The 14,049-nt window shown below is 34.6% G+C and overlaps 2 protein-coding genes across 2 annotated transcripts in view; one reads left to right on the top strand and one right to left on the bottom strand.

Annotated features, from left to right (window-relative positions):
* Nucleotides 1-5,860, bottom strand: part of CHRM5 (cholinergic receptor muscarinic 5) — an 83,178-nt gene extending 77,318 nt beyond the window's left edge. Inside the window, exon 1 of the mRNA XM_081937301.1 lies at nt 5,354-5,860. The gene's annotated coding sequence lies outside the window, so the exon portion shown is untranslated. The remainder of the gene's footprint in view (nt 1-5,353) is intronic.
* The window catches only part of AVEN (apoptosis and caspase activation inhibitor), a 146,515-nt gene that overhangs the window by 67,844 nt on the left and 64,622 nt on the right, over nt 1-14,049 (top strand). The gene's annotated exons all lie outside the window — the stretch shown is intronic.

Raw genomic sequence — 14,049 nt, 5'->3', positions numbered from 1 at the left:
CAGATTGTCATTACAGTCTTGGTAATGATTTTTTCTTGAAATATTTTGATACAAATATAATTTGTAATACTGTTTAGTGTTAATCATTGGATGCATTTCCTGATTTTAATGGAAACATAAGTTTTGTGTGAATTTTTTATGACAACTTTCACTTAAAACTGATATTTTAATAGCACACTTTATTTAAATTTGAAAAGTGAGGGATGGTTGATAAACTCATCAACAGAAGTAGATAGAAAGGTTAGAAAATGACCTTTTATTATGAAAAAATTTAGTTCTTTTGAATTGAATTGATTCAGTGGTAGTTTTCAATATTTTTGAAATAGTAGTAACTGTGAGAGGGATCTTGGAGTTCTAGTGGACAATCATTTAAATATGAGCCAGCAGTGTGCAGCAGCTGCCAAAAAAGCCAACACAGTTCTAGGCTGCATCAATAGAGGGATAGAATCAAGATCACATGAAGTGTTAATACCACTTTATAATGCCTTGGTAAGGCCACACTTGGAATACTGCATTCAGTTCTGGTCGCCACGATGTAAAAAAGATGTGGAGACTCTAGAAAGAGTGCAGAGAAGAGCAACAAAGATGATTAGGGGACTGGAGACTAAAACATATGAAGAACGGTTGCAGGAACTAGGTATGTCTAGCTTAAGAGAAAGAAGGACTAGGGGAGACATGATAGCAGTGTTCCAATATCTCAGGGGTTGCCACAAAGAAGAGGGAGTCAAGCTATTCTCCAAGGCACCTGAGGACAGAACAAGAAGCAATGGGTGGAAACTAATCAAGGAGAGAAGCAACTTAGAACTGAGGAGAAACTTCCTGACAGTTAGAACAATTAATCAGTGGAACAGCTTGCCTCCAGAAGTTGTGAATGCCCCAACACTGGAAGTCTTTAAGAAGATGTTGGATAGCCATTTGTCTGGAACGGTATAGGGTTTCCTGCCTAGGCAGGGGGTTGGACTAGAAGACCTCCAAGGTCCCTTCCAACTCTACTATTGTATTGTATGGTATTATTATTGTAATATATTTGTAGATTTTTTTCCCTGTGATACACCAGTTGATAGGGAGCAGGTTTATGTAGTGCTTAGGGTATGAGGCCAAGAACTGGGAGACTGTTGAGGTCTAGTCCCACTTTAGGCAAGAAACCAAGTGGGTGATCTTGGGCCAGTCAGTCAGTCTCAGCCCAAGGAAGGAAGCAGTGGCAATCCACTTATAAAAAGGTAAAGAAAACTGCAGGGATTAATTCATAAATCAGGAGGAAACTCTTAAATTTACCTTATGGTTTTGATACCATGAGGGGAGAAGATACTGATTTATGCTCTTCACTTGAATATTTTGGGTGAGAATCAAAAAGCATAATAGACATTTGACTGTGCTTTTCAAAGAGTAACTGTATGGTGTGCAGTTACACGTTAAATAGTTATGCTTTCTGTTTAATAAAAAGAAGAAACTATTCCAAATTCAAAACAGAAATTATTTAAAATTAGAATTCAGTCTTACGTTTACTTACAGTATAATCTTGTAAAATACCATTTTGCCACTCAAAATCTGATACAAAATAGTAACAGAAGATGTGTTATATTATTAATTTGTTTTTTATTCATTAAAAAATGGTGCTTACCTAAAATATCCACTTACTTTCACCTTATCCTATTCTGTGCTTTGTATGTGCGAAAGGGTTATCTGTTTTATGCATTGAAATGCTGATACAATAAATGAAAGGGGTTTTTTTCTGGAGGAAAGAAATTTTACTTCTCTTTCTTGAAAATATAGCTTCCTCTTATGATGAGAAATTGTGTATCTCTATTTCTCTATTCCTGTTATTCTGCTTTGCTCAATTTGAAGAAGCAAAATGTAATATTTGTTCTGGGCCTGCTAAAGAAGTTCATACGAAAAATATAGCATATTTTTAAGCAAACTTAGTAATACTTTTACTGCATGATATTTTCTTTTTTTGTATAATTTTAGGTGCAGGTTATTTACAATGATCAAAACTAGTAGTCCAATTTGAACATGCAAGTATGATTTGCTTACGTTATCTTCAAGCATAGTTAAAAAATAGTAGCACTGGGATTTAACATTATGTGAGCCTAACCAGTGAATGAGTATTCCAATTGTTTGGTTTAGTTCTTGGTACTACAATCCCACTGATATACGTTCCACAATGAAAAGCTGTTCAGGAGTATTAATAACAATGCCAATAGTCTTAAACTTTAGCCTATACTATAATTTCTTTTATCAACAGTAGACGTGTTCTGTATTGTGAAACAATGTTTATACATAATTTTCATCCATCCTGACAATGGTAGTAATAGTGGTAGGTTCTTACAGCTGTCTTTTTTTCATTCAATTTTGAAGAAAAGGTTTTTCTTCTGGCCAAAATTATATTAATCTTTTTCCTTCCTAGAGTTGTAAATTGCAAAAACAAACATTTTCCATTAAGATGAAACTAAGAAAAGCTGGAATTTTAAATAACTAGATTACATTTTATATGTGATATATTTGCTAAATTCTATTTTAATTTTTCTGAAATTTCTACATCATCATTAAATATGCTTTGGTTTCTGCATTCTGAATATGTTTTCTTCTTTTCGGTACCATTACTTGGATTCTTCTGCATCACATACCTTTGCCAATTTCTTTTATTTTTAAAATATGTTAACTGTTTCTAGATGAAGTGTTATAGATGTGAGAAGACTGAACAATAATTTTGAATATATGTATATATTTCAACTACAACTATGTATATATTTTAACTACATTTTAAGATGCCCATTAATATCATAAAACAATAATACATTAGTGAACATTATTGTAAAGTTGCAAAACTTTAAAATGTATGTCAACCAATAATTTTTTAAAAATGGTCTGGTATGACAACCAGAAAATCTTTTTTGCGGGTATAATTGGAGGTAATATGTAACCACAAACTGTTCCATTACTAGACTAAAAAAACAAGGGCATTTCATGATTTTTCTGTTGAAATAACGAACTTGAATTTATGGACATCTAATGCTCTGCTAATGATAAGTGAACTATTGGTTGTTTCAGTTGAATTATTTCATATATTCTATGTCTTGATGAAATATTGCTTTAAGGGATAGTTACAGTACTCTTTGATTTAGGCAAAAGTCATTGTTGTATTTGGAAATTGTATAAGGACCATTTGAAGTCCATATTTCTTATTAAAAATTTTTTTGTGGTTAGCCCAAGATAGTCGGATGTATTTAGATTGTTGATCGTGTGTTTGGTTGAGGTGACATGGCCTGTAATCTGTTCATTCCACTTTATGAGAAACTTGGACAGGTGGTGAGTCTACCAGATTAATGCTGTGTTTTTGTGTGAACAAACCCTTAAGGGAAAACAGGATTTTATTTTGAGTTCCTTAACTGATAACTTTCAACAGTTTAATTGTTTCAATAGTTTAATATTATAATTTAAATTTAAGAAATAGCCATTAAATTTAAGAGGTAGCCATTAAAATACATGGCTACATTATTAATGTTGTTTTTGTTTCATTGTTGCTTTTGTTTAAATGGTGCATTTGATAAAATGGAAGTATAAATTATATGAGATTTCTGAAATAAATAGGGCTATTTTAGTACTTCACACAGGATATTTTGTTTTATGCACAGAATATATGGGTTTTAATAATTTGGAAAAGTAACCTGATTCTTGGGTAAATTGTTTAACAGTAATCATCTATTAAAACGTATTATCCTTTTCCCTTCTGGCAATGAGCAACCTTTTGAAGATTGCCTTAGAGATTTAGTTTCTGACATCTTACTTACAGTAGTTGCAGTGATTCAGTCTCCTAAAAATTTCTGCAGCTTAATGCTTATAACTAAGCTACAAAAAGCTTTGCCACTTTAGATGTTAGGTTTTAAGTTCAAGACTGGTAAATTATAGTCTCATGTTCACACAAGTTATGTTTTTCCTGCTTCAAGGGAGCTCTAAGCAACAAAGAACACTATTTGTAATTTGAAGAGAACCCTCTCATGAAAGTAGAGACAAACATAAACACTTCTAACCCTTCTGGAGTTCAGACATCCCCCAAAACCCCATACTAATAAACTTCCTTGCACATGTTGCAGTGAACAGTTGGGCAAGCAAACTCAGAAAATCAGACTTTACTTTTTATTATGGGAAAAGACATTGGTGGGTGGAATACATACATATAGTGTAAGTGTTAATTGGATTATAAACCATCTATACACCTTTAAATGTGACTGTAGCTTGACAGCCTGGTAGGATCCTGAGCATCTGGTCAGGCGGTGGGCAATTTTTTGTCCCCTCCAGCCATCATGTTCACTTCATCATTATTAAGCACTTCATAATGCTTTGAGCATATGTGTGTTTGTACTTGATAAGGAAGAAGGCGAAGCAGTTGAGAAGATGAGGAAAGAGAGGGTAAATCACAATATTACAAAGTATAGGAGAGAGCAAAATCATATAATTAAAATCAGCAAAATGCATTGTTTAAAGTGAAAATATTTTTTCCGTGTGATATAATTTGGATAAGGTGTTTTGTTACTTGGAAAGATAAATACTTAAGTGTTTTCCCGGTACAAATGCTTTTAACAAGAATCTCACTAGGCTGCCAGCCTTAAGATTAATAGGGTTTTTTAAAAAAAATAATGTAGAACTTGCATATTCTAAATTTTATCTGTGATATATACAGCTTGCATACCCCATTTTAAACATTTAATAGATATCTCTGTCTCTTTTATGTTTCTAGTCTGCTTATCTATTTGATTAATTTAGATATAAATGTACATTCTTGAGCTTTGTTTATAAGGCAATTAAAGCTGCAGAACTGTTATATTCAACTTACATTTAAATTGTATGTTAAGCTGGCATTGTTTAACACTATGCTTTCACATCAGTTACTATAGTATCACAGCTAACCATAACTGACGCTTTGGATTGCTTTTCTGGGTATATTTTAAGCACGGCTCTTATTTTAATAAAATGCCTCTTTAAAATGTAATAATGTTACTCTAGTTTCTGCTTTGATAGTTTAGCATTAATTACTGAAGTACAATAAGTATCACTTGGTAAATCATAACAATGCTTTAGTTTTATATATGTGGGTATTATTTGTTCATTTCCCAGCTTTAAATAAACAGTAATAGAGAACTGGAATCTTGACAAACAGTTCTAGGCAAACCCAATTAAATGAATGTAATTGATTTTAAAAACAGCATATAAAATCAGTTATTTGAATAGTCTGACAAATGGAGCAAAACCCAAACAGATCACCATACAGGTTTGAAATCACTGGTATGACAAACTAAAGCAGTATTATTTTTATGAGAAAAGCTAAATTATTTTATTCAAAAGACAAACTTACCTAGCAGATGATCGATAATTTGTGGATGCAGTCTCTCCAAATACTGAGACTGACTCTCCAGGTAGGAAGCTTTTTCTATTAGAAATGCATTCTGCACACTAGCTTTCCAATTTCTTTTTCTCTACTGTCTGTGTGGCTGCCTCATTTGCTGGTGCTGCTTCATCTTGTGCTTGCTTCCAGTTTACTCCCAGTTATTCCATATCCTTTGGGTTGACTCTGTAAGTGATACTTAGATTATTCTTCTCTTAAGATGCTAACAGAACAAGAACTGGACTTTGCATCTTTTAAACAATAGAGGCAAAGACATCAATTCTAGTTAACTCAAGTGTTCAGCATTTATCAAATATTAATTGAAAGCTAGAACACCCAGTAAATCCCATCTGCTTTTGCATATGAATTCCAATAGTGAAAACTTGTTTCTGTTTTTTTTTTTAAAAAAATCCAGTATATCGAAGAAGTACGTTATCTCAAAAGGTAGGTTCAACAAAAATGGTCTTCCGGTTCTGCTTTAACTTTTCACCTGCCCAGCCTGCATTTGGTAGGAATGTTGAACAGTATGCTCTTCTGTGCTTCTGTCAAACACAGATGTGAAATGCTGCTTACGAACAGAGGAGAAACTCCCCAAGGGTGTAGTGTGTGTTGTGTCATATCTCAAGACAGTGAGTATGCATGGCATCAATGAGTTGCTTTATATGAGCTATTTCAAGTCAGGCACTGTACTGATAGGATAATATTTTCCGGACATAATCTACTAATTATTTCTTCTGATGGTCAACAGTATCAGTAGACAGAGAATTTAAATGATTGTAGAGACTTCTGTATGTCTATTCCATGTTGAATAGCTTCTCAGCTCAGAAACCCAATTACTAGGAAATTGGACATATATTTTTATAAGGAGGCATTTCCCCCCTAAGTTAAACTCTTTTTTTTGTACTTAATTATCTCTAAATGGTAATAACCAAAATTGCTATTATACTTAAAGTTTCTTTAGTTACTGAGGTTATTGACTTCTTTCACACTATATGTTTCAAAACCAAATCTTGTTTCCTTAAAAAAAAAAAGCTTTTAACCATGTCTCTGTAAAATAATGCTCCAGTCTTTTTTTAAAAAATAATGTGTGTTTATGATTGCAATACAATTTATAATCTCTTGCATTTTCCATTTAAAATGTTGCTTTTGAATGCTTTCTGGGTTTGATTTTCTTTCATATAGTAGGAATCAGAAAAATTAACAGAACTTAACTAATGCTCCATATGAATGTCTTCACAGAGGACTTCTAACAACAGGATGCTCCTCTAAACAGAAGGGAAATCATTTTTTTCATGCAGTTTCTTGTACCCATGAAAGTTTATTCAAGAGATTTTGTAAAGCCTCAGCCACATCCTTTTTTGTTCCAGCAGAAGGCTAAGTTAGAAATAGCTCTTCCATTTGTGGAACATCAAAGTCACTGGTAGCTAATTGCTAACAGAAATAAGAAAACAAATTGCAAATAGGCTTATGATCACTGTTTTAATATGTATCATATTTTTGGTCCCATATTCCTTGACGGATTCTTCCACTTAATTAATGAAGTTTGTTCTAACTATGCCATACATACATCTTTTCACTTTACACAAGCTCAAAATTAGATAGCTTAGTCCTAAGGTATGCTTTTGCCTCTGTGAAATGGAACTGGCTTGTACAAGATTATGAATACAAATAGTTACACAGAATAATCTTCATCTTCCTTACGAAGGCCAGGATCACAGCTACAATGTTTTAAAATGGGAATGGGTTTAAAATGCTAAAGAATGTTCAGGTCACATGCCTGCAGAAAATTTCCATTTCAGTTAACAGCCATACATTTGTATGGACGTGCAAACACCCATGAAATTGTTGAAAAATATATCAATGTTAGTTAAGATCTGGAACAGTTCGAAACTAATAAAGTTCTGAATAAATACAAATGAAATGTCCTTTACAGTGTTAAGAGCAGAAGTAAAGAATTATTGCTATATAAGTATTAGATCCAACCTGAAACAATACCATTTCTGATAAATAATTTAAGTTATCAAAATTATACTTCCTGCATTTGCTAAATATAATTGAGCAAAATTACTGACGAGAACAATTAATGTAAGCATTTTTCTCCTTCCTTCATTGAATTAAAATGGGTCATTTTATATATACACCATAGTTTTAGCTTCCTAGAGCATGTACCTTAGTACATAGTGTATGCTGAGAAAAGCCTGCCTGTTTCTCTCATGCCTACCTCCCAGGGGTGTATGTTAAGCAAATTCAACTTGATCAAAGTCTGTGGCAAACCTTTATAATGATTGAATCTTACAGTAAATCTTAACAGATTGATTTGTGAGAGCTAAAAGAAAAGAAAAGTTGAGACTACTTTTCAAAGAAGAAACAAAAGAGAAATACTCTATTGTGGAAAACTTGTAGTTGCCATGGCTTTGGTGTTGGCTGATCAAGTATATCTCCTACCTTAATATTTTACCTCCAATTTACCTCTGCATCCATTCATATTCCAGACAGAGAATTTGGAAGATGGACTTGGAAGAGGGAAAGAAGTCCAAATAAACTTTGTTCTAATTTTACTTTGCTTTTCTGATAATCTGCTGGGAATAGATGTTAGTTTAGCTTCGCATCAGACATAGTTCTCATAGGATAAGTTGAGGTAGGTAGGGCTTTGGTATTTTTAAGAAAAGGAGAAAGTCTTAAAAGGATCCAAAATAATGCCAAACGATCAGAAAGGGTTCCAAGGAGAAGCTGAATACTAGAGGATCTGACAGGCAGCTAAAGGATCCAAATTGCATTGAATGGATGGTTCCAGTAGGTCTTTTTGGTTTCTATCCAATAATAATGTGGTCTGTTTAACAGGCATTAGGATTTATGGGTTTCTGGTGAGATTGGGAAAAGACTCACCAAAGTGCTTAAGAGCAGAAGCCACGGATCAGATGAGTTCTGAAAAGGAAAAGTTCCATGTGCCAGAAATAGATGGAAGAAAAGCAAAAGCTAAGTTTTATTTGTCTGGGGATCACGAGACAATCCAAGGTTGCTTGTCAGGTTTCTGAATTGTAAGTGATGGTAAATTGCCAATTCATTTCATAAGCTTTTTTCTTAACCTAGGCAGATAAACAGAAGGCCTATTAATTAATAACATAAAGATGTGCTTATATATCAGGAATGCACATTGCTAGGCACATTATCAGAATGGGTAAAACACAAGCTGCAAAAGAAGAGGCACAAACTGCCCCCACAAAAGAATATAAACTCACTTTCTAGGAACTGAAAAAGTGAAAGTGCTTTCCACTAAAATTTGGCTGATACGCAAACTGATTCTTCCAAACTTTGCAAACAGTTAAAAGGGGCTGCAAAACCCAACGAACCTGTGTAGCCTGCCCTGCTTTAGTCAGAACTTTGAACCCACATAAAAATGTCCATTCATGCATACAAACATTTATATACTGGAAACATAATTATGGAAACATAATTGAATAACATTTTTGTATGTTACTGAATTTATAACAGACGTGTGTGTTTGTGTGTGTGTGTATGTGCATTGCATGATCTAAATGGAAGCAGAAAAGGTGAAGGTATATTTATACATTTGAAGGAGATCTGCTGTTCAACTAAGAGCTATTTAGTTCTTTTTCTTTTTTTGCCTATTATATATGCATGTTATATATTTTTTTAAAATTCTTGCTTTGTGAGCATTCAGGGCAGTATATATTAATGTAAAGTAATTGTTTAGTATTTCAGTTTAAATCATTCCATTTTGTGAATTGCATATGTGATTACTGTCTAACTGAATTAAATCTTTCCTAAAGCTATAATTTTAACATTTAGTCTTCTGTATGTTCTATTATTTTTGTCTAAGGGAACGAGATAAAATTTCATAAGCAATCAGAAATTCGAAGGATTTTGTATGCATATATGACTGTATATTCATGATGTTGCTGCTACTATTATTCTGTTTCTTAAAAGGAAATGTAAGATTTCTCTAAATAAGTTACACTTATAGAATTGCTGAAAGGGACTTCAGATCTAGTCCAATTTCTTGCTTGATCTGGGTTCTGTTAAAGCATTTTGGACAGATGGCTGTTCAGTCTGTCTCTAAAGACCTCCAGTGAAGATAATGTACCACTTCATGAGGCAGACTTTTCACTGATTAACAACCCTTACCATCTGGAAATTGCTCTTAATATATACCCAGAATCTATTTTCCTGCAGTTTCAACCCATTGATGCTCTCTCTAGCAAAAGAGGGTAAATATAAATAACCTTTGGATATTTGAAAGGTATCTTATCTCAACCATTTCTTCTTTATACACACCTCGTTCCCAGTTCCTTAACCATCCCTCATAAGACAGTTCTTTCATTATTTAGATAGTCCTTATCTAAACTCTCTCTAGATCAAGTGTCCCTAAACCCTGGTCTGCGGACAAAACCAGTCCATGGCATGCCAGAAACTGGGCCACACAAACGGGAGAGCCTTCTCTGTGGGAGCGCCTTCCCTCTGGAATGAGCTGCCCCCGGAGCTTCGCATAATCCCCGACCTCCGGTCCTTCCAACGCGCCCTAAAAAATTGGCTTTTCCAGCAAGCCGGCCTGGCCTGTTAATTTTAACTTATTTTAAATGTATTTTTTTAAAAAAAAATCAGTTTGGTTTTTTTGGATATGGATTTAATCTTTTTTAACTTTTGGGATGTGTGTTTTTTAATGTTGTACGCCGCCCTGAGTCCTTTTGGAGAAGGGCGGCATATAAATCCAAATAAACCAAACCAAACCAAACCAAACCAAGTGAAACCACATCTGCGGGATGCAGGCAGCACAAAAACCACGTCCCCCTTCGATCCACGGAAAAATCTCTCTCCACAGAACTACTCCGGGGGCCGCTGCTCTAGCTTATTGGAATCTTTTTCATTCCATGGCGTTCAGAACTGGGAACAATGTTTTAAGTGAGTCCTGGCCAAGACAGAGTAAAGTGGAACAGTTAGTTTCCATAGCTGCATTCTTAATCTGATTAATACATCCCTAAACAACATGTGCCTTTTTATCAGCTGCATCATCCTATTGGGTGATACTGAAGTACAGTTAGAACATCTAGATCATTTTTGAAGGTATTATTACTGAACTAAGTTCCCTAACCTATATCGTGCTTTTCATTTTTTCAGATGCAAGATTTTGCATTTCTCAGTGTTAAAATTCATTCTGCTTGTTTACTCCATTACTCCATCCAGTTTAGATATTTTTCTGTGCAAATGCCAATCCTCTTTACAGTTTTCTGCAAACTTTGATAATGATGCCCTCTATCTTTTTATTCATATCATTAATAAAAGTATTGAACCAACAGAAGTCCCAGAAAAGAGCCCGCTGGCATTTCACTTGGCAATATTCTCCGAGCTTTTATGGAACCATTTATGAGTATTCTCTGGCTGCAATCCTTCATACAATTATGAATCCAATAACAGGTAGATCTTCTGGCCTGTATTTAATCATTTTGTTACTGAGGATATCTTGAAGGACTCTCAAATGCTTTGCTAAGGTCAGAGTATATTGTTCAAAGTATTTCCCCAGTCTATTATAATTAAACTTATATTTAAAGCAGAAAAATTGCCTTAGCTTATCTGAGAATACAGTGATGGATTCACATGTGGTTCTTTTCTCCAGTCATCCTTTTTTATATTATAAACAAATGTAAGGTAAATGATTTTAATTTAATTATTTTGTGATGTAACTAAATGTTCCTAGCATTTATATTAATTTAGTTTACAATTCTTAATAGGAAAAGATGCTAAAATGGAGTGGAGAGTGCCAACTACAATCGTACAATAGGTGAGATTCAGGATACTGTATGACATTTAAAATCATACATGCTTTGGTGCTTCCCGATCTTTAAGATCATGGGTTCTAAATAGATTTTACCTGCTTAATCACTATAGAGATTCTCAATCACCCAGATCATGGTTGCATCAAAGGTACTTTTCAAGAGGCAACTGGACTTGAAAATGTTTCGCTTCTCACCCAAGAAGCTTCTTCAGTTCTGATTAAATGGTGGTGAATTCAGAACTAAAAAAGCTTCTTGGGTGATAGATTCAATATTTTCAAGAAAAACTTAAGAAAGTTCAGTTGTTCAGACCAGTAACTTAGTAACCACTAAATGAAGTGGGCGATGGCCGTGCTTATAATTTTACTTCAGCTTTCCTTTCTCCTCTCCCCCATTCTTCCAAGTTTTGAAATGCTCACCCTAGTGTTAAGATAATTAGCAAAAAGAAAAATTAATGTTTGTTATTGGAGAGGAAGGGATTACAAGAGAGTAAGTGGGCACACAATGGGAAATACACATTGAAAGGAATGTACTAGCGGTGACTGTATGCCTAGCATGCTCACATCCAAGTTCCCAGCTCCTTAGGAGGCAAGTCCATGAGAGTCAGAGGTGAGTACTTAGAGCAGCAACTCCTTTCTTGGGAATGATTTCCCACAACATATAAGAATTTCAAACTCCCGTCTAATATTCAGGAAATGCAGTATGTGGATCTTTCAATGTGTGTTTGAGATTTAGGCAATATAGATGTTTGGAATGAATGTGGCTGCTTTTGCATTGCAAAGCAATTTGTTTTTGTTTTAAGGTGTAATTATTTATGTTGAATAGTATTGCAACTTAAAATTTAGTATCTTTGATTGTTGGATAATTTGTGAATTACGTAATTACTGTAACATTGCAGTCTTTGTTGTAAAGTTCCTTAGACTCATAGATGGATACAGCATAAAAGCATTTGTAATAAATAAATAATTTTAAAAAAAAATAATCACAAGGCAAATATAGGAATAATATGACTTAATAAAATGTTTATCTCATGAAGCTACAAGAAAAAAATGAGAGAGAGCTTGATGTAGCTGTAGATATTAACTCCTAAAAAGCAATAAAATCCTTAGAGTAAAAGAGCTTAACACAAAGCTGTGGAATCTTTCTCTAGACAGATAAAAAATATTGAGACATTTCTCAGCCTTCCTTACCTATATAGTTTGTCATTACAACTTGAAAAATAGAGCTCCTTGGAACCCTATTTCAGTCAAGGAAATCTGAATGATTATTTATTTATGATGCGAAAAGCTAGTCATTCCTCAGGGATTGCCAAATGACTGTAGAAGCACAATATGGCTACATTGCTTGGTTAATCTGTCCTACCTTTTTTCATTTTACTGGCCTATATGAAGAGATTGCCTTTGATAATAATATGAAAAAAAGTGTAACAGTCAGCAAAATGATAAATAATGACAAAAATACATCCAATCACAGTAGCTTCAATAAAAACAGAATTATGATGAAATATTCACTTATTTCACTAGTCTCTAGAATCCTATCATAATACAGCATTTAACAGTTTCATTATTCAGTTTTTTGAGTAACAACAACCTAACAGCAATTGTAGATAAATAAATAATTTTAGCAAATGCCCATTGTGTAGAGAGTAAAGAAGATGGCCTTGATAGAGATGTATAGGAACCACATTACTTAGGCAAAAGGGGCTGGAACCTCTCTTCGATCCAGAAGAATTTGGAAGTGGCTCAGATAGAAGTCCTGCTAATTCACTTAACTATGAGAAGGAGGAAAAGGTATGGAATAATCGGACTTGCAAGATTCTTTTATTTAAACTAATCTCAATAAAAGTAGTTCTAGCCTCCTTGTTAAGTTGATTTCTTGGTCTGGGCTACCTAGTGAGGCTGACCCATTCTCATTCTTAGGGAAAAGCTGTTTCATAGGAGGAGCTATTGATTTTAGCATACTTCCCAATATTGCAAGTAATGAGCTAAAATGTAGTACTACCTGATCTATAGATGTGGGTACTCTGGATTTGCATAAATTAAACTATATTGAATATACAGATGGTTGCTACTTTTGGGGGAAGATAAAAGAACCTGCTACTGCTCTGTCAGATCCTTGTGTTTCTATATTTTGTCCTTATTTAATTTTGAAGTATCCTTATACAAGTACATCAGAGGTGGGTTGCTGCTGGTTTGGCCCGGGTTGGCCAAATCGGTATTGGAATTCAGGCCTGAGTTGCAGAACCGGCAGTGACCTAGGCCTGACACGCCCCCGAACTGGTGTCTGGTTCTCTGATGTCTTCTGCCGTTGCCGGCATGGTTCTGCGCATGCACAGAGCAATTTTTAGTCAAATGTGCATGTGCAAGCAACGAGCGCGCGCAGTGAACCAGTACTAATCGGTTCAGTAACCCACCCCTGAAGTACGTGTAGTATTTTTATGATTCCATCTTCATGCACATGTCACTCTTTTGGCATCGTTGTCATTGTTTGTAGATTTCTCAGACTACAAACTACTTCTTCGTTCCAGTAGTGGGATTCAAATTTGTTTATTACAGATTCTGTGGGCGTGGCTTTGTGGATGTGGCATCGCTTTGTGGGCGTGGCAGAGGAAGGTTACTGCAAAATCCCCATTTCTTCCCCACCCCACTAACCTGCTTTCTAGCTCCATTCGGCTGTTCAGAGCAACAAAAGAAGATCAGCTGGGAGACTGGGAGGCAGCAGGACGAGGCCAGCCTATTTGCCGGTTCTCAGAACTCCTCAAAATTTCCACTACCAGTTCTCCAGAGCTTGTCAGAACTGGATGAATAACACTCCTGGTTAGTTCTCAATTAATGCATAATGGTGTTTTCTTTTTTAATTTTTCTGAAGTTACTTTTG

The sequence above is a fragment of the Natrix helvetica genome, assembly GCF_964273705.1.
Source record: "Natrix helvetica genome assembly, chromosome: 1".
Taxonomy (NCBI): Eukaryota; Metazoa; Chordata; class Lepidosauria; order Squamata; family Natricidae; genus Natrix; species Natrix helvetica.
Note: the sequence above shows the minus strand (reverse complement) of the source record. Positions and strands in the feature narration are given on the sequence as shown.